At 35.5% G+C, this 25,711-nt stretch overlaps 2 long non-coding RNA genes across 11 annotated transcripts; both read right to left on the bottom strand.

Moving 5' to 3' along the window:
• Positions 1 to 1,546: 1,546 nt before the first annotated feature.
• On the bottom strand, positions 1,547 to 3,776 carry LOC141622257 (uncharacterized). Of its 2 annotated transcripts, XR_012532915.1 has the most exons (4): positions 3,544 to 3,776; positions 3,172 to 3,255; positions 2,967 to 3,001; positions 1,547 to 1,629 (listed from the first exon to the last, which is right to left on the bottom strand). It is a non-coding gene; the product is annotated as an uncharacterized LOC141622257 (long non-coding RNA). The 2 variants fall into 2 exon arrangements; XR_012532914.1 differs by lacking the exon at positions 3,544 to 3,776 and having other exon boundaries at positions 3,172 to 3,510.
• A 3,382-nt stretch (positions 3,777 to 7,158) lies between these two features.
• On the bottom strand, positions 7,159 to 24,327 carry LOC141618712 (uncharacterized). 9 transcript variants are annotated; one of them, XR_012531474.1, is made up of 7 exons: positions 24,070 to 24,322; positions 22,693 to 22,750; positions 20,400 to 20,449; positions 12,577 to 12,704; positions 12,391 to 12,491; positions 10,461 to 10,567; positions 7,159 to 7,511 (listed from the first exon to the last, which is right to left on the bottom strand). It is a non-coding gene; the product is annotated as an uncharacterized LOC141618712 (long non-coding RNA). The 9 variants fall into 9 exon arrangements; XR_012531473.1 differs by having other exon boundaries at positions 7,159 to 7,508; XR_012531471.1 differs by lacking the exon at positions 7,159 to 7,511 and adding an exon at positions 12,868 to 13,103 and having other exon boundaries at positions 10,187 to 10,567; positions 24,070 to 24,327.
• Between the last annotated feature and the right edge of the window lie 1,384 nt (positions 24,328 to 25,711).

The raw sequence follows: 25,711 nt of genomic DNA, 5'->3' as shown, positions 1-25,711 counted from the left end.
ACATCATCATTCATCAGCTAAAAACTTGGGGCTAGATTCTTTGTGACGGCTAAATGTTTCATTTCATCTCGTATTAAACAGAATATTAAAGATCCTATCCAGATTTTTGTCTGAATTATTATTAACATATTCACATTATTTAATGATAATAATTCCAAGCTAAGTACGTTATCTCTATTCTCTACTTCTCTATATAATGTTTAAGTTTGTTAATTGCTCGTCTATCTTTCTAATCCCTTTCATTGCATTCTTCCTATATTGTTAATCGTCCTGCCGGCGAATCTTGTTTATTGTTGACAATGTATTCATTTATCTAGGCCAGGACGATTTAAACGGGTACGTATTCAGTGAACACATGTTAATGATTTAAAATTATACATATATCCACTGCATACACGTTAAAAATTGGAATACTAACTAACCTTTTCAATTCTCACGAGAAAGTCTATGATAATGTATAATATCTATGTATTTTTTTTTGGTGTTGATTAGGAGTATCCTCTACCGACAGCAGGAGCTAGGGCTGAGCATCTGTCTGGACCGGACCAAACCGGACCGGACCGAAGACCGAAAATAAAATTTTTGTGGACCGAAGACCGGACCTAAAACTTTCGGTATTTGACCGGACCAAACCCAAAATATTTGGTCCGGTCCGATCTTAGACCGAAATGGACCTAGAACTAATTCTTTCACTATTTCGTGTATGATAATTACATTTAAGTTTCACTAAATTAAATGTCGATGAATAATTAGACGATTGTTTTTGAGAAAAAAATACTCAATATTAATTTATAATGTCTTGTGAAGATAAAATGGTAATTTAGTTTATAATATTCTAATGATAGTCATTAGAAACATAAAATTCGGTCCATTTGGTCCGGACCTAAAATATTCGGTCCGGGTTTGGTCCAGACCAAATGGTCCGGTCCGGTCCATTTTTCCGGTCCGGACCTAAACTTGCTCACCCCTAGCCAGAACTATCTCTTTCTAAGTACGGAAGGCAATTTACACTACTAGAAAAAAGGCCAAAGAAACCATTGCAAATTGACCTAAGAAACCAACATAGAGATGGTCTCAAGCTCAAAGGTCTCTTAGGGTAAGAGACCATGTAAATAAAAATGGTTTCTTTGAATAAAAGTTAGAAAGCATTCATCCTAGATAAATGGTTTCTTTGTCCATTAAAAAAGAGACCACTAAAGTCAAAAAAATGGTTTCTTAACTCAAGATTAAAAACCATGGAATAGAGAAAAATGGTTTCTTTACCCAAACCAAGGATTAGAGAAGAATGATCTCTTTGATTTTTTTATTATTATTTTTCGCTCGACCTATTGCGTTGTTGTTATACGAGTATTACATATGATTGCCACAATAAGTCGATTGTGTGCATACTCATGTTCCACGCAACAAAACACACATACCATAAAAAGATTTCATATATATAAAATAAAGTGTATTCTTTTTTACAATCACTTGAAGCAAGTAATATTTGGTGGACAAATACAAAAAAGATGACAATATTTTCCTAAAAAGTACGTAAAAATAAAAATCTAACTCCCATTGATCAGCTTTGGTCCATCTTCTTCCTCCTCTACTTCCTTGCGTCTCAGAACAAATGAAATCCACATTTTCCTAACCAACAAAAAAAAATCATAACTGAAAAACAATACTAATAGATGAATTTCAACTTACTAGACTAATCATGTTTAACAAAGTAACACCAAGTCGCACCAATAAGCCAATAAGTCATCCGGTACAATATATCGTTGTCCCTCCAAAGCGCACTATAGTACCTGGAAATTGTTACATGTAAAAACATGGCATCGTAGATTCAAAAGTGTTGACATATTTCATGCGCTCAATGTGATTCTCGACTGGCAAATCACCAAGAAACCCGAGCAACCTCAAAAACGACACAATAAATCAAGAAAAGAAAACAAAAAAAAAGGCAGCAGTAGTAATCGAAGATGTAACAACCCAAAAAAGGCGTGTAATAAAGTAGTAATAAGATGAAAAGGAGTGCAACCTGACATCAAATGTAAAACTTGTAAAAAATTGGAAGTAAAATAAATCACATAGCTCACGACACGTAACCATTCATATGCTATGCAAAGAAGAGAAAATGCATTTGAGGCTACATCAAAACAGACAGTTACAAGCAAATAAACCGTGTTAAAAAAATATAGCAAACGAAACTTGATCATAACAGATTACAAGCAAATATGTGATAAAAAAGGTGATCGGTACCACCATAAATAACGCAGCGTAATTGGATATCAGCCTAGGAAAATTTAGGATTTTTTGGAAATTGTTACTTTAAAAAAGTAAGATGGTCTCTCCCAAGAGTTTGTTCACAAACAAATAGAAATGCAAGAACAAACAGGAGAACAGAATGCCTTTCAAGTTCCAAATGACTTGTTACTCTAGAACACAAAACAAAATTAGGACGAAAAAAACAGCAACCGTCTCAATCAACATCATTTAACTCAGTGAACTTATGCTTCAAATTTTTCTTACCCAAAACATGATCACAAACACTCTGAAGGTCAGCCTTCTTTTGCTCAAACAAAGACACATTTCCACATAGATAATTCCAATCTAACCATCCCATTGTCTACTCAATTGCATCCTCAATTAATCTCTTTTCATCTTCGCTCATTACATCACATGTTGGGTTATTATGGACAGAAAATAAGTAGAAGCAACTTCTCCCGCTGCTATTTGTACAATACTCCTTAAGAGCAGACAAATGAAAATAAAAAATACTACCTACATTGATTCAAATATTTACGTTGGACCAATGTCAAGGAGATAGAAGATATGTGAGGGACGTTTTGAAGTGACAAAGGTTCTTTGGGAATACCAACCTACATACTTAGACTACCCAAAGACTCCAACATTGAATAGCATTTTCCGATTGTTCAAAAATACATCACAGGGGTGCGAGTGTATCAAAATCATAGAATTACCTCAACTGTAGGGGTAACTGGGTTGATCAATCATCCTGCATAAAACATAATAGTTGAACATCACTAGTAACTGATGCTAAAACTAAAATATCTAAACATGGTTAAATTCCAAAAACTATATGAATTCACATTCCCAATTAATAAACTCCCTTCGGAACCTCATTAACTAAGATGTTCACTAAAATGCAAAAGCTAAATGAATTACCTTCCTACACTTGCCGCTGAGTAAGTAACACGTCCTTGAGCCTGAAGCGGCATATGGGTTAGTGCCAATCAAGTAACACACAACCTGTTCTTCCTCTCCCATAAAATCAAACCAATCCAAATTAGACACAGTCTTAGTACAAATTACTTAATGTCCAATTATCCAAAATGAAAATGAAACTGAAATTAATTACTGAGTTAGGGTTCGAGTAATTAATAATTTTAATTTACCTAAACAAAAAAATCAACCCAGGAAACTTAAAATTAGGGAAATAAACCAAAAATATAAGAGTAATTAGTCTAAAAGAAATTATATAATTCAATAAAAGGATCCTATAACCTAAATAAAATTGAAATTTGAGGGGAAACAAACCTTGCAATTGCGAACTCGCAGTACCACGGAGTTGAGGACATTGTGACTGCTCACAAAAGTCGACGATAGCGTATCGCGTGTGGTGGAGGTGCCTAGTGTTGGCGGCGTATCACGGGTCGTTGGCCGGAGAGGAGGCGCCTGGTGTGAGGGAGATCCGGAGAAGTAAGTAGTGAGAGAAAAGGGGGTTGGGAGAAATGGAGTATGGGAGAAGTAGCGAGGATTTGGAAAATGAAGTCTCTAGGTCAATTATTGATAGCTGTTTTGATTTTTCTTTTTTCTTTTTTTTCTTTTTTTTTTCTTTTTTCTATATGGAACCATTTTTCAAGTAGAGTGGTTTCTTTGATATTTTCTAAGAAATCATCTATCTTTAAAAACTGGTTTTTTATACAAAACAAACCATCTCAATACTTACATGGTTATTTATTGATGATTCCTTTTCTCCTTATTCTAGTAGTGTTAATGGGTTGACATCTGCTAAGTTTGACTTTTTCATTCGCAAGAATCATGAATCGAACCTTGCCTGGCTGACCACTTGTTTAAGAAATGATGATGTATATATCTATGTTAAAAAAAACCGAATAATATGATGCGTTTTTATTTTGTCAAATCAATCAAGACATAAAATTGTTACATGTAGTTAATAGCAATTGGTCTCCCTTGTGACGGTTTACCATTTGTGGCGGATATTTTGTGAGTTAAAATGGTAACAAAATGGGTTAGTGGAGAAAGGGGACCACATGAATAGTGTTACAGAGAGAGAAAAAGTGGGTACTTTGTGAGGTAAAATGGTATCCGTCACTCAAGAGTGACGGATATATGCCGTCATAAACAAGAATTTGTGAGTTAATAGTTTACGTAACAATAATTCTATCAATTACTAGTATTATGTTAAGTGAGAGTGGGGAGTGATTGACATGTTCTTGTTCAAGTCCATGTTGCAACTAAAGTTACTTGGTTCTTAACCCATTGACACTTTCTCCATTTCTAGATGTTTGACCTAATATAATACCATAACATCACCCGATGATCACGGCAGCTAAAGATCCCTCCTTATCTATGACCACAATAACTAATCCCTACGTTTGGATCAATTATTGTCCTTTAATTTTAGTACAAAGATTAAATAAAGAAGAGGGGGTCAATTATTAAATGATAAGTGGACTAAACTGATTGTGAAAGATCAAATTGTTCATCAAATGCAATCTTAAAATAAAAAGGATAACAATTGACTGAGACACTCAACAATAGAATAGGACAATAATGATCGGGACAGAGAAAGTATAATAGATATAATAACGATTTGTCTAACGTGCACGTTAAGAGCCTAAACGTATCATGAGAAATGTAAATATATACTCATGGGTTATTTGGCTACCCATTAAAAAACACATGAATTTAAATTCATGTGAATAACAAACTGAGTAGATTGTTTGGTTACCCTAATTTCCATGAATTGAAAGTTCTCATGAATTCTAATTCCTCCGTAATGGAGTAAGTTTCTTACCTAGGGCCCTTTAGGTAGGTGAGAATGCCTACATGAATTACACTTCCTTCTTGACCACTAAACAATATTTTGTAATTCACATAAATTCTAAAATCATGTGTTTTTTTTAGTATACTCCGTACAAATTCACGCAGGCAACCAAACAACTCCTCATTTAGTATACTCCGTACTATTTTAGTGAATAATTATGTACCAAAAAAAGTGAAAAATTCTTTCAATTTTCTATTTAATTAGATTTTTAAATGTCTGCTCTTATGATACATACAAGTTAGAAAAACAAATATAATAATGACAATATTAATGATAATAATAATAATTGTTGGTCTAAAATAATTAAATACTTCGTAGTTCATACGAGTACTAAATTATTTCCACTTTTTCTGTACAAAAGAAGAAAGACCCATGTTGGATCGTATGGGAACCTACTTTGGGCCACTTATGGACCATATAAGCTAAACTAAAGAATATACTCTACTTTATGATAAGTCAAAGTCAAAGCATAACTTGCAGGCTACGACATTTTTAAATTTGTAATTAGGAATATTATTATATTAACAATCAGATTAAAGTTAATAAAGCAATGGTTTTAACGCGTCAAACATAGTTACAGACAAATTATTGACAATAAAGCATTATATACTTCCATTAGAGTGAAGACAAATCAGCCTCGTTTAGCGTGCACGTCTTACAAATTTACAATACTATCCAAATTTAAACTGAAAAAATCATAAAAACAAGTATAAAAAAAAAGAAAATGAGAATATTAAATATTCTTTCCTAATTTCTTATGTCATTTAAAGGTAGAAGTGTATAATCAATCTAATCATGTATTCATGTAGATGATGTAGATATTGGCTCCCCTCTTCTAAACCAAACTTAGGTAAAAGAATGAATGTTTCAAAGGACTTTGAACTTAGTATTTGCCGGTTGTTATATTAGCGAGACCCTATTCTTTCACAGTAAGGATCCTATATTCCATTTTTGTGTCCCATTGTGTGTGCCACTCCACTCATCTTTTTACACATCACTTGTTACAAAATAAAATATTGCAATAATTATATTAATTTGTTGATGTGTTAGAAGATGATTGGAGTGGCACACCAATTGGGACACCAAATGGGACAGAGGATCCCCACTCATTCTTTCAGGCTTAATTTTAACTTATTTCAGCTAAGCACCACTCGTTAATTTTTAGTTCGACTTCTTTCAGTTAAGTTCCAACTTCTTTCAACTCAGTTCAACCGGGCAGCAAGACTTGCCCAGATAACTATTCCTTTTTTTGAGAGAGAGAAGGCATGTCTTGATAATTTACTCTTTTCATTTCAATGAACAGGTAAAACTTAGGAAAGACAATCTTTTAATAAGCTATTAAGAGATCAGTCTTTCGTATATTTTTATTTGTATTTTATGACCCTTTTGTTGTTGATCGGGACAGGAAATACAACATTTAACAAGACTTTTTGCAATAAACTCGGCAGCAAATCAAAGCCTTCACATATATTTAGTGAAACTGACACGAAAAAAAGAACATTATATACACCGTCTTAATCATTAATTGTATACACCGTCTAGTGAGCCGTACCACTATAATGTAAGACTCTTTCTTTGCGGCTGTCAAAAAAAAAAATTGAATATTCGTAAACTTCGTAAGCCGTATGTTATAAACATCGGTTTACTCTCACTCCGCCATTGTCACAAATGATACAATAACAGGCTTAACAGCCCTCAAGGTTGTCCAAATGTACACTATGACGACCATACATTATACGAGAACACTTGGCCCATCTCGGAAGTGAATGAGGAGTTACGGTAGCTATTCTCTGGAGCAAGCGACAAATGAGTAAAATAGACGGTATAGACCATCTCATATTTTAAGGGACCGGGTCTCTAATTGATACTACTATCATTGAACGTTTTGTCAACCCTTTTCATCAAAAAAAAGTCGTCGTCAAGGAGGAATGTGATGGCAGATAATTGCAGCCTGCTCCTATATACGTGACAACGGTCCCAAGTCCAGCAACAATTATTCAGAAAACATCAAATACAGTTAAGCAGATCACAGTTATGAGAACCATCTGAAAGATGAGTCAACACTCAACAACACGTTTTCAGGCAATGCTTTTCATACTACTGAAAATCTTTTTTTTTTTCTTTTTTTTTTTGACATCTGTAAATAAAGGGTAAATCATTTTTACATTCTTGTCTAAGAAATAACATGTGGGACAGTAAATCAGCTCTGGCAAATTTTCATGAACAATTAATTGAACAAACTGCTTCCTTCTTACCATAGTTGCGACTTGCTGAGTGTTGCGACTGTTGTCATCGTCCACAACACTTCGAATTGGAATGCCCCAAAACTGACACCAGTGAGTAAGTACCAAGGTGCTTGACTTGAGAGAGTTGTGTAAATTGAACTAGGCAAACTGATTTCATAACTTCGGCAGGAGGCATGCTCAATTATCTTCTGATTAGAAAATCGCAAGTTACCGACCATTCCAAGTAGGGATGTCAATGGGGCGGGGTGGGTGCGGAGGAGGGGTAACCCGCACCCGCCCCGCGAGTCTATAATGTGTACCCACACCCGCCCCGTGACCCGCGGTGGGTTGAACTTTTCAAACCCGTCCCCGCCCCGCGGGGACCCGTTGACCCGTCAAATTACCTATCTCATAAACAATTTTTAAAAATATAAATCTAAAATCTAAAATATACTAGTCGTACTACTTATACAAATAAGTTTTCGCAAAATATACATTCAATTAACTAGTACACAAGTTTCAAACCATGAAAGAGTTTTACAAACAATGAAATGTATGTCCAAAGTAAACAAAGCTACTTGATCAAATTAACAGAGCTTCACTCATTGTTCCCTCAAATCATCTAAAGCTCCGTTAGCATTCTTACCAAGTATCATTGGTTTGGGCTTTTTATCCTCTTGTTATAATTTTCTTTTATTATTATAGTATAATTACTATTACTTATTATAGGTGGGTTGGTGATTTGGAGATGAGTGAGGCGGGTATAAGCGGAGCGAGGACATGCGGAGCGGGGCGGGCGGGGTGGGTGTGGGGCGGTGTGGGTATGGGGTGGGTTTCATGTGATACCCATCCCCGCCCCACGACCTGCGACGAATGATACTTTTGAAACCCATCCCCGCCCCATGACCCGTCAAATCATTACCCGCGCCCGCCCCAAGTGGGGCGGGTGCGGGGCGAGACCCGCCAAAACCCGCCCTACTGACATCCCTAATTCCAAGCCTTATTAACGTACAAATAGACATTATCTTTTTCATTCCATTTATGTTATCCTCGCGTAGATTAGATGGGACAATACGCATAATATGATTGAAACACTAGCAATACGGTAACTTAAAAAGCGTGAATTAACGACAAACCAACCACCGCAAAGTAACCTAGATAGATGTGCATGAGGGAATAAGTTGGATAACCAATAACTAAAAGTAGAAAAAAAAAAAAAAAATCATATGATATGAATAAGATTTTGACTTTTGATAACTTAGTGTTCAGCATCACATCTTCACATATAAAATGCATGGGCTAATTAAAATTGCATCCTTCACTAATACTAAGCTTTTATAATATGAGAGCATACAAAAAAGGCATGGATCATGAGCTTGTAGGGATCGAGATGTCAGAATTCAGAAAGAATAATTTGAAAGCACAAGAAAAAAACACACCTAAGCTTTGACTTTTGATCATACACTTTCCCAAATTTAATAAAAAACAAGTTCTAATCACCATAATACTCCGTAATAAACTTCATGTCATTTGTCAATAACAATCATCAGTTTGGTATCTTCAGTCTTAAGTCTAATTTTCTAAGTTAATTTTTTCTGAGCTTAAATATATTTGTTATTTATTTTTCTGAAAATATACGACTTTTCTAAACTTAACCGAAAATGTTGAAGAGAACTCTTTAGTACACACTATGTATACCTAAAAATATCCGCAAAAACGTTTAAGAGACGATCTTATATGTGAAACCAAACAATTAACCCTATATTTAAATGAGGAATACCGAGTTTATATATAATACGGAGTAATAGTTAGCAAAATAAGTGAAGATATTTAACAATTAGCAAAAGAAGGTATGCCGAGTATATTAATATAACAATGCCTTGTTTACTTTTAAGATTTTTTCAAACTTTAATTTTTACTTCTATTTCAAAAATTATTGTTATTAATTTATATTTTATATCTAAGTTTCTACTTCGTATAAAAGAAAACGGAGTTTTTGATTTTTTTTATTATATCTTAGCTTGACTTTGTATTATATTTCACTTCTCATTCGCATTTTGAAATGATTTATGTCCGATTGTCAACCGACTCCAAATTATTTTGGGATTAAGGCTCTGATGTTGTTGAATCAAAAGAAGTAACTGGCCCACCCGTCACGGATTCTAAAAGAGATCAAGTGAGACTTGAAAGTAGTAGGTTCTTTGGGATCATAACCTATGATCTATTAAGTTATTACAAGGCCTGTAGAGGTCAGTTTGAGACAAGAAAATGACACTGTTATTATAAAACTGCTAATTTAATCTGCTACCCCTATAGGGTCTTGCTGACATCTGCCTGACGTAGTTGTTAGATCAAGGTCCCTATTTTTACAAGATAGAACAAAATCATAGGAAACCGACCACCAGAGTCAACATCATCTTCTAACTACAAGGCCAAAGGTGTCTTAGACCTAATCAAAGGGTTTAAAGTCCAAACATCCATATTAATAATCTTACTAACTATCATGACACTTCATATTATCTTAGGTGCCCCTATTCAACAATGAAACATTGTATGACACTCAATTACTCAAACCAGAAAAAAAAAAGTGGTTTTCATAAATAGCCAAGTACTCCCTCCATACCACACCAATGGTAACATTGACTTTCTCACACTTGTCGAGACACGTTTTGCAACGTAAATATCTTTCGTTACGCATTATTAAAAATTATAAAAATTTGATATTCTTATAGCATTCATGACGATAAATCAAACAAGATCTCACATGACTATATTTTGTCTTATAGATTAAGAATAATATCGAAGATTACCTACGACCATGAATAGTGGCAAAACGGTCAATGTTACCATTGGTCTGGTATGGAGGGAGTATAATGCACAGATAAAACGCAAAATTCCATTCAGAATTTAGTATTGATCTTAAAACAAATCCAGGCAAAATTCCAACAACAAGACAAGAAAAATAAAAATACCCTACTGTTTTGCGATAGCTCCTAAAGATGAAGCTAAAATGATGAAGGCAAAGTCAAGAAAAAAACACAGAGAAAATTAGATAAATAACTCCTAAAACCAAGTGAGAAGATATGACAAGCCAACATCAGATATTATGTTCCAGGTGAACTCCCAATAAAAAAGATCAAGAGAACCTGGCAAGCTACCTTCTAAGACAAGCTGAAATCCTTTCATGAGTCTTTGACAGAACCAGAAGCACCAACAACAGCTTGTTCTCTACGATGATGGACCTCTCAATTGTAAACCCTGGCAACTGTAACCTGACGGTTCATTAATAAATGGATAGCAGTATAGAACCACAAACAGCTTTGATATCTTAACTCGACAATTCGACATACATCAACCAGGAGGCTTGAAACTCCTCTGGCGATAGCCTTGTTAGATTTCGAGCGCAATGGCACAGTAACAAATTTACCGCAAACACTCCCATGTGATGTGAATGTGCGCTGCATTAATTACTTTGGTCTAAAAGCAAATCTAGTGAATCTGTGAATAGAGCAAGGCGTAAGTACCTCACGTCTAGAAGATAAATCTAATAGTACAATTCGCAGCAGCGAACAGTCGAACACAGCTAGTATAGTTTTACTAAGCCACAACTTATAAAAGAAAGAAATCAAGAATCAATTGTCAACCTCTAAATAATTCACTTTGTGAATTACTCCCTTTCATTTTTATTTTTTTTGCCACACTCCAATTTAAAGCAATTTTTATGTCTGGAGTCTAAACAACATCATCAGAGCCATAATCACAAATTGATTTAGGGTTGGATGACATGAATCGTCATTTAGAACTGTCAGTGAGCAACTTTTACGTCTAGCATTCCCCAAATTCACTTCCGGGTGAAAAACATCAACTTTTCAGCGTTGACAACTGGAGTTTCATGCAAAACTTTTTTTCCTCCCTTTCTAATTTCCATTCTAATGTTTTTGCTTCCCTTTCATTCTCCCTATTTTACTTAAACTATTACGGGGTTTCACTACTCTCTCATTTTTATGGCTTTCTCGACACATGGTGCAGGTTATTTGCAATAACAAAAGGGAAAAATTGTCCTTCAGAGTTCAGAGAGTAGTACAAAACAAATTATCCAAAAGAAAAAAAAAATTAAAAAAAAATACAGAGAGAAAAAAATCCTGAGCCTCGAGTGATCAATGCGGGACAGTTAACTTTTTTGCAAAGAGTGGGTGTTGTCATGCGTAGTGATAAACAGTGTTTCAAACGAGTGTTTTGCAAAAAAAAAAAAAAAAAAAAAAAAAAGGAAATTATAAAAATGCACTCTGTATGAGGGAGTAGTTCAAAAGTGGGGTATTAAAAACTAAAAAGTACAAGGATGACTCTTCTGCACAGCCTTTCATTTTCCTTACGCTTTTGTGTTCTTATTTTTTTTATATTTTACTTCCATGCCTCTAAGTTTTTAAAATCGTTTTAATCTTTTCTCTCGATTTAAATTTTAAGTTTTATAAAAGAAATCCGGAATTCGATTCTAAAACCTCTAAGTTTACCTTGACTTTCCATTACATTTTCGCTCTCCCTTTTGTTTTCCATTTCCCTTTTCTATTCGCATTTTGAGGTGTGCGTTCACCCATGGACGGTTCTAAAGGATGATTCATGTCAGCCAACCCCAAATCATTTTGGGATTAAGGCTCTGATGTTGTTGTTGTTTACTTCCATGCCTCCTATCCCACATTTAAAAATATAATCTTAGTTTGATCCCAAAATATAATGCCAGGTTAGATGACAATTGGTATTTTAGAAATACAATATTTTCCAATAAGAACGTGCAACTCATTACCTGTATTAAATCAATATGCGGCCTTTTTTATTGGCCAACCAGCTACCCCCGAGGCGATTTAGTGAGATGGACTACTTAAGAAAAAGTTGGAAGAGGGGAGACCTAGGACACTTGTGCGTTTCAAGCCCACTCCCCTCACTCAACAATAAAAGAGTTCTCTTTATCAAGTACTCCATTTAAGTCTTACATGTTGACCTTTACACATACCGACATACTGATATTCAAACAAGATGCTTAGATACAATGCTATGCAAAATTAATGCTAATTCAAGAAAAAAATGGTTCACCTTTGTTACTGTCATTTGATCCATTAAAATTGTAGGTCACCAACCAGCACCCCTAAAGTAGCTTTCCCATTTTCCAGATTCTTATGCAATAGAGAACTGGCCTGCAGATGAGTAGCAGACATATATGAGTTTCACACGGAAATCTGAAAGGTAGTAATAAGAAAATTCTTAGAATTATATGGCCACCTCTTCACATGAATACTCTAGCATAACATTCGCCTCCAGCCATAAGCAAACTGAATCTGAGCCCTCGATACAATCACATGAAGTCGTGAATATATGCCTTCAGAAAAGACAAAAACAGCTAACAGGGCCTGCAGAGCACAAGATTACAGCACTTCATTACAAATTTGCACACATATAGGTAAAATGCATTCACAATGACCACCACATAACTTGAATATATGACAAGAATTATTCTAGACTGTTCTACTTATCAGAATATTTCAACAAAGAGGTCTCTTAAACACCCAGCACCTTTTGTACTTCTTGAAACGCCACTGAATAGAAAACTATCCTGGAACATGTTTTCCCAAAGCCTCACATGAGTCTGTGCGTATCCACAACAATTTTGAAGGCTTTTGGCGGTCAGACTAACAACTTCTTCATTATTTTGTATCTTCGCAACTCCCAGAACTTCTTCGTAATGGCTCCCTTCCAAGGACCATGAAGACTAAATGGAAAGCTCATGAATTAGCCAATCTCTTTCAAGGCTACATTTCAAAATACAGAATAGTATTCAGCAAAACTAAAATTTGGAAAAACTGGAATCACATGGCTTTTGGAGTTTTGGGTTAGCTTATGCTTTTTCACTTGCTCCAAAACTACTGAAACATATTATTAATCAAATGCAATGTTATTTGGAATCGTCGACGCATGCTGAATGTCACACAATGCTTGGAAACTCTATTTCAAAAAATTGACGGATATGGGAATACAATAAAACACGTGTCTTGACTAATCTTGTAGACATGGGCACGACTCATTTTGTAAAATATTAAAACTATTCCATATCATTTCTGATATAGGATTTATGTTGATACTAACTAGTCACTAGTTTTGCATAAGGAAGGAAAACCAATTAATAAAGTTCCAATAAGTTTAATGCTACTTTCACTTGGACTACCCATGCTCCATACAACAACAAAAAGAGGAAATTTAACTCTCCTCTTGTTTTTTTTTTCTTTTTTAACCGATCCCTTCCTCGCTCATGTCTCTGTAGTCTCTACTCTCTATTCTTTTTCAGGGTATTTTTTATTACATAATTTTGCCTTTTCCCTACTCTTCTTTCTCGTATTTGACACTGCAGGCATTCAACTTGAGGATATTAATCAAGTGTCGGCATTGTGTCTAATTTTGGCTTGTGGACACGATTTCTATATCGTGTCACACATCCAGCACGACAACGAAATGAAATGAGATAGATCCAAGGTTGAGATGTCAGGATTGAACTCTCCCCCACAAGGGAATATAGTCTGCCCACAAGATTGACTTATCAAACTCAAACCATTTCGTCAATATCCATTGAATGTTTTCATTTTGGGCTTATTTGATAAGTGACCTTTTACGGATCATTTTCAACAGGATGACAGGGAAATGCCCAAGCAATGTTATTCATACCGAGTTACTGACAGATTTAACAATTTACAATAACTATTAACTACTAGCTCCCATACAGTTTAAGCAAGTCAAGAGTATGATGCTGACTTTATAATAAAGTCAACTTGACAATGATAGGTTTAAATGAAAAGGCAGAGACTGCCACATGGCCCTTACTAACAAATTGTAGAAGTAAAAACAATCTATGAAGACTTTCAACTTGTAGTACGTTTGTATCAAAAGAGAGAATAATAGAATTACCTAGAAAGTGTTGTCGAAAAAAGTGTTCATGGTCCTTATGTTTAGTTTTAAAAATAATAATATTAAAATATTTCTATCACATCAAACATATAATTAGTGCAAATTCATTTATGTAACAAAATCAGAATATTCTATTAATATGTCTAATTGTCTATGCAATTTGAAAAAATATTACTCCCTCCATACAACTCCAAATACAACATTTTTTTTTGACACTATTCATAAATGAAGAGAATTTTTACGATTCCTTGCGATCTATAAGAAAAAATATGGTCATGTGGGATCTTGTTTGATTCATCTTTAAGAGGACAATAAGAACAAGAAATTCTTATATTTTTCATAATGACTAAAGATATTTACGTTACTAATCGTGCATTGACAAACGTGTAAATCGGAAATGTTGTGTGTGGAGTTGAATAGAGGGAGTATACCCTTTTTAAATGGAATATAATTATTTATTGTATGCAATAGTATGGCCCAGTTCTAGATATTACGTAATAAAAGCCCAATTATCGAGTAATTCATTTAGGCGGGAAAATTTTGGAGATCTCTTATTCTTTTAGTATAAGGGGGATTTGGTAGCAAATGCATATTAATGGTCATATGCAGCCTGGCAAATGCTTAGAATGGGTGTTGGAGTTTACGGACGGTGTAAAAGATTTTGCCATCTTTTCAGAAGAGTCTACTCTCTAGTTCACAATAGCTAAGATGGTCTCCCCATTTGATAAGGTTTTGGCAGATGTTACTCATGTTGGCTCCAGAAGCTCAATTAATGGGAAGTGGTTGCGGTGAGAATAAAAATTTGTTAGTAAGGGCCATGTGGCAGTCTCTGCCTTTTCATTTAAACCTATCGTTGTCAAGTTGACTTTATTATAAAAGCCAGCATCATACTCTTGACTTGCTTAAACTGTATGGGAGCTAGTAGTTAATAGTTATTGTAAATTGTTAAATCTGTCAGTAACTCGGTATGAATAACATTGCTTGGGCATTTCCCTGTCATCCTGTTGAAAATGATCCGTAAAAGATCACTTATCAAATAAACCCAAAATGAAAGCATTCAATGGATATTGACGAAATGGTTTGAGTTTGATAAGTCAATCTTGTGGGCAGACTATATTCCCCTGTGGGGGAGAGTTCAATCCCTGACATCTCAACCTTGGATCTATCTCATTTCATTTCGTTGTCGTGCTGGATGTGTGACACGATATAGAAATCGTGTCCACAAGCCAAAATTAGACACAATGCCGACACTTGATTAATATCCTCAAGTTGAATGCCTGCAGTGTCAAATACGAGAAAGAAGAGTAGGGAAAAGGCAAAATTATGTAATAAAAAATACCCTGAAAAAGAATAGAGAGTAGAGACTACAGAGACATGAGCGAGGAAGGGATCGGTTAAAAAAGAAAAAAAAAACAAGAGGAGAGTTAAATTTCCTCTTTTTGTTGTTGTATGGAGCATGGGTAGTCCAAGTGAAAGTAGCATTAAACTTATTGGAACTTTATTAATTGGTTTTCCTTCCTTATGCAAAACTAGTGACTAGTTAGTATCAACATAAATCCTATATCAGAAATGATATGGAATAGTTTTAATATTTTACAAAATGAGTCGTGCCCATGTCTACAAGATTAGTCAAGACACGTGTTTTATTGTATTCCCATATCCGTCAATTTTTTGAAATAGAGTTTCCAAGCATTGTGTGACATTCAGCATGCGTCGACGATTCCAAATAACATTGCATTTGATTAATAATATGTTTCAGTAGTTTTGGAGCAAGTGAAAAAGCATAAGCTAACCCAAAACTCCAAAAGCCATGTGATTCCAGTTTTTCCAAATTTTAGTTTTGCTGAATACTATTCTGTATTTTGAAATGTAGCCTTGAAAGAGATTGGCTAATTCATGAGCTTTCCATTTAGTCTTCATGGTCCTTGGAAGGGAGCCATTACGAAGAAGTTCTGGGAGTTGCGAAGATACAAAATAATGAAGAAGTTGTTAGTCCGACCGCCAAAAGCCTTCAAAATTGTTGTGGATACGCACGGACTCACGTGAGGCTTTGGGAAAACATGTTCCAGGATAGTTTTCTATTCAGTGGCGTTTCAAGAAGTACAAAAGGTGCTGGGTGTTTAAGAGACCTCTTTGTTGAAATATTCTGATAAGTAGAACAGTCTAGAATAATTCTTGTCATATATTCAAGTTATGTGGTGGTCATTGTGAATGCATTTTACCTATATGTGTGCAAATTTGTAATGAAGTCTTTGTAATCTTGTGCTCTGCAGCCCCGTTAGTCGTTTTTTTTTTGTCTTTTAAAGGCATATATTCACGACTTCATGTGATTGTATCGAGGGCTCAGATTCAGTTTGCTTATGGCTGGAGGCGAATGTTATGCTAGAGTATTCATGTGAAGAGGTGGCCATATAATTCTAAGAATTTTCTTATTACTACCTTTCGATTTCCGTGTGAAACTCATATATGTCTTACTCATCCGCAGCGCCTTCTCTATTGCATAAGAATCTGGAAAATGGGAAAGCTACTTTAGGGGTCTTTGGTTGGTGACCTACAATTTTAATGGATCAAATGACAGTAACAAAGGTGAACCATTTTTTTCTTGAATTAGCATTAATTTTGCATAGCATTGTATCTAAGCATCTTGTTTGAATATCAGTATGTCGGTATGTGTAAAGGTCAACATGTAAGACTTAAATGGAGTACTTGATAAAGAGAACTCTTTTATTGTTGAGTGAGGGGAGTGGGCTTGAAACGCACAAGTGTCCTAGGTCTCCCCTCTTCCAACTTTTTCTTAAGTAGTCCATCTCACTAAATCGCCTCGGGGGTAGCTGGTTGGCCAATAAAAAAGGCCGCATATTGATTTAATACAGGTAATGAGTTGCACGTTCTTATTGGAAAATATTGTAATAAAAAATACCCTGAAAAAGAATAGAGTAGAGACTACAGAGACATGAGCGAGGAAGGGATCGGTTAAAAAGGAAAAAAAACAAGAGGAGAGTTAAATTTCCTTTTTTTGTTGTTGTATGGAGCATGGGTAGTCCAAGTGAAAGTAGCATTAAACTTATTGGAACTTTATTAATTGGTTTTCCTTCCTTATGCAAAACTAGATGACTAGTTAGTATCAACATAAATCCTATATCAGAAATGATATGGAATAGTTTTAATATTTTACAAAATGAGTCGTGCCCATGTCTACAAGATTGGTCAAGACACGTGTTTTATTGTATTCCCATATCCGTCAATTTTCTGAAATAGAGTTTCCAAGCATTGTGTGACATTCAGCATGCGTCGACGATTCCCAATAACATCGCCTCGGGGGTAGCTGGTTGGCCAATAAAAAAGGCCGCATATTGATTTAAACAAGTAATGAGTTGCACATTCTTATTGGAAAATATTGTATTTCTAAAATACCAATTGGTATTTTAGAACACAAAAGCTTAAGGAAAATGAAAGGCTGTGCAGAGAGCAAGATGCATTTTGGGAGAAAATTGCAAGAGAGGAGCGATATGAGGCCCGAACCGCCTCTAATTATGATATGCGCAATCCCGTGTTCCGCTTCTTTTTGCGGATCTACTCAAACATCATTGTTGCGATCCCCGAGTCCTATCATCATGTTTTATGTTTCCCATAGCTTGTCAAAGCTAATGGAGATAATTGAAAACAAACCCCTAACAATTGACCCTACCAAGGCGGCGGTCTTACAACTTCAAAAGATCGCATCAAGGCCGCCATCAAAGATTCAAAGATCATGTGGGGGTAGATTAGTGACCTTCATCGTGAGGAGGGAATGGTAGGAGAACCCGAGGAGACATGACCTACTTGAAAAGAGTGTTATGTATAGGATAGTGAACGGGGAGCGTAACCTCTACTTCCTTATAACCCAATTGAGGGCGATCCGCCCTTCCTAACTAGGCCCACAACACGATCTTCAAAAAGGAGATTTGGGCGATGCCTTTAAGGGACGGGGAGCTAATACGAGAGGGAATCCTTGAGTTGACTTATGGCCTTGATCCATCCACCATTCATTATGAGACAATCATGGCTCACGACGAGGATGAGCCCGAGGATGACGATGCTTCCCCACCTTATGCCCAACCACATCAAGGAAACCATCATCAACACCAACCCCTCCAATAATTCCACCTTTATGAAGAAGTGTTCCATCATCTTTAAGTTGTTAATTGCATGACAAATAGTAAGAGTTCCAATTTCACCATGTTAAATTATAACGTTTCAGAAAATTATTTGCTAATATGAGTTTAAGAACCTTGATTAATGAGTAGTCCCTTCACTAGGGTGCGATTAGGCACTAACATGAGTAATTTACCTAATTAGTTCCACTTAAATTAGTTAAGGAGAAATTAGTTGGGTTTACCAAAGGGTTAACTTGTTAATGTTTTAATTGGGAATTTGGTTGATTGTAGACCCTTGTCCATCAATGGAAGTTGATTAGGTTTACAATTGACCACCCAATTAGATTCCTTGTCAATTTGGGTTGAACCTGGAAGGGAGAATCTAAAAAGGGTGCCTTTTGGAACCGGTTTGACCTTCACCTTTGGGAAAAGGGTTGGAAAGACCGGGGATTTATCGCGTACTGAGTGTCTCCTAGCAATGATTTGGGTACCTTGGGGATGATGCGCGTTCTCGGGCCTTAAAGTGTTGTATTAGGGGAGTCCGAGTGACGAACCCGGGAGGGAGGTGAGTGTGAGTCGGAAATACTACTGTCTTATTATGAGCCCGGAAGGGAGTTAGTAGAAGAATTATAGGCGTTTTCCCCTACTTATTTACCCCTAGATGACTAATTGACATAACTAAAAAAGTAATTATAAATGTTTGTAGTCTAATCGTGCCCTAGGCCTTTTATTAATCGAGTTAAACCACATTAATCTAGCTTGTTTTAGTTCTTTAGCAATTGCATTAGTTATTTCTTATTACTTGTTATTAGCTTAGTTTAATAGATAATCAACCACTCAATTATTGCTTGACTTAGCTAAACACACAAATGAGAACAATTAGTACTCACTCCTTGTGGATTCGACCCTCAATTAGTGCGACGTACTCTCGTTCACTTGCGAGGTTTTAAAACATCATCATTTATTACAACACACACATTATCTTATTTGATTGTATTATCGCAGTCATTACTTCACGTTTATATTACGCCTTTAGTGGATATAATGATAAAATAACAATATTTTTTTAAACCAAAGATAACAAAATAGTTTAAGTAAAACCGGTAATCTTATTCGGAGTAGATTCGGAGTAAAAGTGTTGAAACTTCTCTTTTCTACCTCTTAATACTTTGTATCTGAATTTCAAATGGAGTAAAATACTAATAGTATAATTGTTAAATTCTATAATATCTCTTTCTAAAAAACCGCGCATTTGCGCAAGATCTAAACTAGTTTTCCACTAACGCCACATCTTTACATTTAGACGTTTAAAAGTGTAAAGCACATTGAGCATTCTCAATGGGGCACTAGATACTTATACAAAAATTCGACATCACTCACTAGATTGATAAAGCACATCTGACTTTAACAACAAAGCAGGTCATTAGAGCTAAGTTTTAAGTTTTTAACAATGTTTTAGTTTAACATCACAGGAAATATAATATACATCACACATGTATGTATAATTTTAACATGTAAGCAAATGCAATTGTCCATCCAGAACATCCTTTTTAGACTTGTGAAGCATAAAAATAAAAAATGCACACATTATTGCATGTATAAGTAGACGTTATCCTTAACATTACTCTATACCCTCTACAAAAGCAGGAAAGAAAATAGAGAAACTAGCTAGTTAATTTCTTTTTCGTGATGTTATCCTTCTAAAAGGGGTAAAAATTGTGAAAGCTTCAAATAATGCCCCCATCCTTTGGTCACACTTGATAAATGTTCACAAACACATATCGTCATGTTCCTAGTAAAAAGGTGATCGCAAAGTCCAAACGCCTCCCACCCTCTCATGCAAGAGTTAGAGTAGATTGAAATTCAAAGGGAGTATATATTAGCCATGGTCCATGTACACTATAGGTAAATGGTTATCCTAAAGTTGACTAAAGCCACAAATTTACTATCTAGAGGCTAGAGCAATGCACAATGGGAGAACGGCACAAAAAAAACACAAATAGCAAACCTCACCAGTATGTCGCGACAATGTCCAAGCACTTCTCAATATCAGGGAACTGTGCCTGAGTAACAAAAGGACAGAGGAATGAATCAAAATATTGAAGACTTCTATTCTCCATTTAATTAAAATATTTCCTTTATGTCCAATCGAAAGTACTGTAATTAACTACATCTTCACTTTCCAAAAACTAGCAAGAAAAGGATAGCATACATTCCAGAAAAACTTCAGTAACTTGTCGCCATAGAAGAACTCAACAATTCTATCTACCACAAGACTCTCAAGCAAAGATTTACAGAAACCTACAAGCCTACAACGTTAACCAAAAAGCAAATTTTACGCTTGTTATTAAGATTTCAAATTAAATACAGATGATCAGAATAGTGAAGTAGCAATAGATCAACACAATTTTCATTGAAAATCATAAAACCCATCCTCTATAAACATGGGAAAGGTTGCATAATTGCATATATCTGACCCCTCGTATGTTTCCTTAGACAAGCTGCCTTTAAGACACACAGGTAATGTTGTCATTCTAACTTTGAGATGGAAAACACACAGGTAATGTTGTCATTCTAACTTTGAGATGGCTTAATATCAAAGGAACCTAAAAAGAACAGAGCTGCAAGTAATTGGAATTATTCATAAAAATGAACACTTGTCTGAAAGGTAGTTCCAACATCATTTCTCAAGATGCCTCAATTTTATGCAGGACCTTATCTGAAAATCATACTTCCTCTATTTAAGACAATTCACTACACGATCCAAAATATGTGTTGGGGATTTCCAAAAACCTAATGAAGGGACTTGCATGGAGGGAGTAGCTACATATCCAACAATTTCTAAGCTCGCCAAAACCTACATCTACTCATTTCCATGTTCCTGCACATTAGCTATCTTTATGGGGTCTATATAATCGTAGCTACTTGCACAAAAATTAACAATCTGATAAACCAACATAACTGATTATTACTGATAATCTAATACATTCGCTTTCTAATTTATTGAGTGATATACTACATTCTTAATTTGCAACAAGACTGTGATTTAAGGGTCAATCAGTCTTCCGCATCATAAAACTAATCAAGCATTAAAACTTACAACTGATGCAAACAAAGTATCAACTGCGCAGACATGCTGTGCAACAGACATGGCCATTGCCACTCTACAATTACTTTGCTACTTGACTTCCGTTGCATGACATGATTTGCCAAGTGCCAAGACTCTCATGCACTTCATTTTAGGCCGAAGATTATTTTTTCACAAAGTACGTCTCCTTTCTCCTACATTTCACATTGTAGTTGTCTAACAGTCCAACACACAGACACGACTGACACTACAGCAGAATCTGATTGATATAGCTGTCAAATATTCTACCTTTTATTCTGAATTGATATTCATTTCTCCAGACTTTGACCAATGAAACCGTATACATCTTAGAAGTCTAAATATTTCATGATTGATCACTCAAATGTCAAATCTCGCAGCACTATCGCTTCCTGCTAGCCGCCTTTATTCACATTCACAAATAAGATTCTTTTGTTTCTGTTAACTGCAACTGCAATCGAAAATACAACAGACTAAACACATATTCCATAGCATTCGATTGCAAGTATAACCCAAGAGCATTTTCGCATATTAGCTATCACCAATAAGAAATGGTACCATGTGCGAAGTGAAATAGATACCATTTGATCTACTTAATCCACTCAGAAGACACCTCTCACTATCTTAAAAATTCCCAGATGAAGTATCAACTCAAAACATATTATATACTATTGGCGCTCCAACTTGAAAATTTAGACAGTTAGCTAACAATTAGCAATGTATAGTGCTTTAAAGTGTAAAAAGACACCAAAACAGAAGAAAATACTATTATCCTTATGACTGGCCATTTAAAAAATAGTCCCTCCCATTCACTGGAATCATATCATTAATTGAAGATATGTGAGAGTATTTTATTCAAATGGTATGATTCAAGTGAATGGGAGGGAGCATGCAACAAGCTCCAAGTCTTGTAAAATAGAATAGGAGTAGGTTTTAACATAGTGCGTGGTACTTTTCTGATTATATATAATTATGTAAATACAGAGTGTTACACATTGATATATTGAAACTTTGCAATAAATCTCAGGCGGAGTAACTGAATTGCATGGAAGTAACCGAAACTTGAGGCAACATATGACTCCAACATGTTTACCCATCAAATTACATACTCAATTGTCAGATGTCTCAAAGAACCGAGCTGAATTTAGGGGTTTCTTTTTTCGGTGGTGGGGGATTCAAGTATGAGCATAATTTTAGTACCTGAAGCTCTCTCTGTTGTGCAAGAAGCTTCACCTTAGCTAACTTGTATTGCCGAAGCCTGAAAAGTGAAAACAATTGCAGAAATCAATGACCAATCGCAAATAAATTGCATGTTATTACAAAGACAAATGGATTCTACTGCCTAAAATGAGCCACTCCCACAAACATTATCCATTTCACTCTAGATAGTTACAGACTTACAGTCTTAACTAAGTGCTAGAGAATGACACGGTCAAAAGGCGTTCGTATTTTCGAAAATAAAATCAACTGAAAATGAGAAGCTATAGGATATACAAAATTCTTCATGTATCAAAACACCTAAACTCTGCACAAGCATGCACACTGTCCACTAATGCACATAAGTGAAATTCGAAGCCTCACATATTTATAACTCTTTTAGCTTTAAAATTAAGTCAATTATCCTGGAATTAATGCGATACATTCAAATACAGATAAAAAAATGTTCTACGTTCTTCGCACCATTAAATTCCTAAAACTAAGATCAACTAAGCTAAATATCTTAACTAACAGTTGAATAAGTTTAAACTCATTCAGAGAGACTGCTGTATCTCATAACATTAGAACTACAATAAAATCGCTGAAAATAGTACAATGAGCTGATAGTCAAAACTTAATATGAAATCAACGAAGAAGTAAAGTCGAACAGTATCAATCATAACATAACAACTACCATAAATTCACTGGAAACAAAATAATGAGCTACTCCCTCCGTCCCTGTCAATTGTTTTCCTTCGGTTTTGGCACAAAGACCAAGGAAAGAGGAGGGAGCCAATTGTTAGATGACAAGTAGACCAAATTGAATGTGAATGATCAAATTGCTCAGCAAATGCATTACGAACAATTGACTGAGACACCCCAAAACATAATAGGACAACAAATGACTGGGACGAAGGAAAGTTTGTCACATTCAATCAACGATCATATCAAATCATAACATAACAACTACGATAAAATCACTGGAAATAACATAATGAACTGTTAATCAAAACATTATTAGAAATTATCACAAACGAAAAATTTAACATAATCAATCAACAATCACATCAAAACATAGCATAACAACTGCGATTAAATCATTGATACAGCGGATAATCAAAATTTAACACGAAATTACAGCAGACGGAAAGTTCAACACATTAAATCAAAATATCAAATCATAACATAAAAACTTCTCATACACTAAAATCACTGGAAACAAAAATAATGAGCTGATAATCATAACATAATACGGGATTAACGTAGAACAAAATTTCAACAAATTCAACAATAAATTGCATGAACTCATACAAAATAATGATCCAGAATATAGAGAAATTGGTTAATGGAGAAAAGCGAGAGTAGAATTAGCATCAATACCTAATTGATCGAGATAAATTTGAAAAAATTCGACGAACGCCGCTGTCGTAATTTCTCACATTTCTCTCTCCGCCGTGATCGCCGCCATAACTTCCACCATTAACGCTGCCGGAGGAGAGAGTTAGATTGTGTCGCGGTTTTGCTGCGGTTGAAGAAAGGGAGTAGAGTGAGGAAGGACTGGGTCGGACTAACGACGTCGTTTTTGTGCGGGCTTCTATTGGTTGGTCTTTTGTATGGGTTTTTGAGTGATTTTATGAATACTAACTAGTTTGGGCTGTGAATGTTGGGTTATGTGAATGGGTGCTGATTTTCATGACGACGTTTTAATAACTATCGATGACGTTTTTAAAAAAAAAAAAAAAAACGATAATTGTCCTTGCACTCACACACTACTTTCTCTTTCTAAAAAAATTCCTCTCGAATTGTAGTAAACATCAACAAAATTAAAAAAAAAAACCCAACAACAACAATAAACAAGATTAATTAACATGATGGATCCCGAATCACCGGTACGTAAACAACTTAATCTCTTCATTATTTGGTTAATTTTTATTTTTTTGCGCATCGTTAAATCTATTCGATAGTTGATTTACGTCACGTATTGACTTAGTACATTGCGATTTTTCTGCGTAAATTTGAAATTTGCGCACCCAAGGTTCAGCCATGGACCAAACATTGAGACTCAACGTTCAACCATGGACCAAACGTGGGAATCCAACGTCAGCCATGGACCAAACGTGGGAAACCAACGTTTGCCATGGTCCAAACGTTGGTCCAACATTGGTCATGGTCCAAACGTGGGAATCTAACGTTTGGCCATGGTCCAAACGTTGGATTTTGTTTTTTGCCATGGTCCAAACGTAAGATTCCAACGTTTGGCCATGGTTGAACATTGGATTTCCATGTTTGGCCATGGTTAAACAATGGGAGAAAATGTTTGGCGATGGTTGAACGTTGAGACACAATGTTTGGCCATGGTCGATTGTTGATTCTCGTGGTTTAGCCATGGATTACTCGTTTTATCTTGTTTTGCTTTCGTTTTACGCAATTTATTCATGTTATGTATCGTTTTCATTGCCTCCTCCAAAGCACTATGGACCTGACTAGGAGTTAGCATCATAGCCATGCGAGAAGGCTCTCTAAGTGGCGGTGGTTGTGGTTGGGCCTGCTTAACACGCAAACGACGCTTCGACATCGTAACAATCCGACCAACGGTACGGACGTGTCTGGGTGGCGAAGGCGGAGGTTGCATAATGGTCTTTCCTCTCTCATTTCGATCTCCCGTCTGCATTATTAAAATAAAAGTTGTTAGAAAACACACTAATCGTCTACAAAACTTATAAAATAAAAAAATCGGTTTTTAAAAAAATGAACGTACCATGGTCAAAAGTTCACATTCAACAACGACCATGGACGAAAGTGGAATATGCACATTTGACCATGGACGAAAGTTGAAACTCAACGTTTTACCATGGATCAAACCAAGAGATCCAACGTTTGTCCATGGCCAAACGAGCAAAACCATCGTTCACCATGGGTCAAACGTCCCATTTCCACGTTCACCATGGTTGAAACGTAGGAATTGGACGTTTCTCCATGGATGAAACGTCGAGATATCACGTTCACCATGCTTGAACGTTGG

This window comes from Silene latifolia, chromosome X, assembly GCF_048544455.1.
Source record: "Silene latifolia isolate original U9 population chromosome X, ASM4854445v1, whole genome shotgun sequence".
In the NCBI taxonomy this organism is placed as follows: Eukaryota; Viridiplantae; Streptophyta; class Magnoliopsida; order Caryophyllales; family Caryophyllaceae; genus Silene; species Silene latifolia.
Note: the sequence above shows the minus strand (reverse complement) of the source record. Positions and strands in the feature narration are given on the sequence as shown.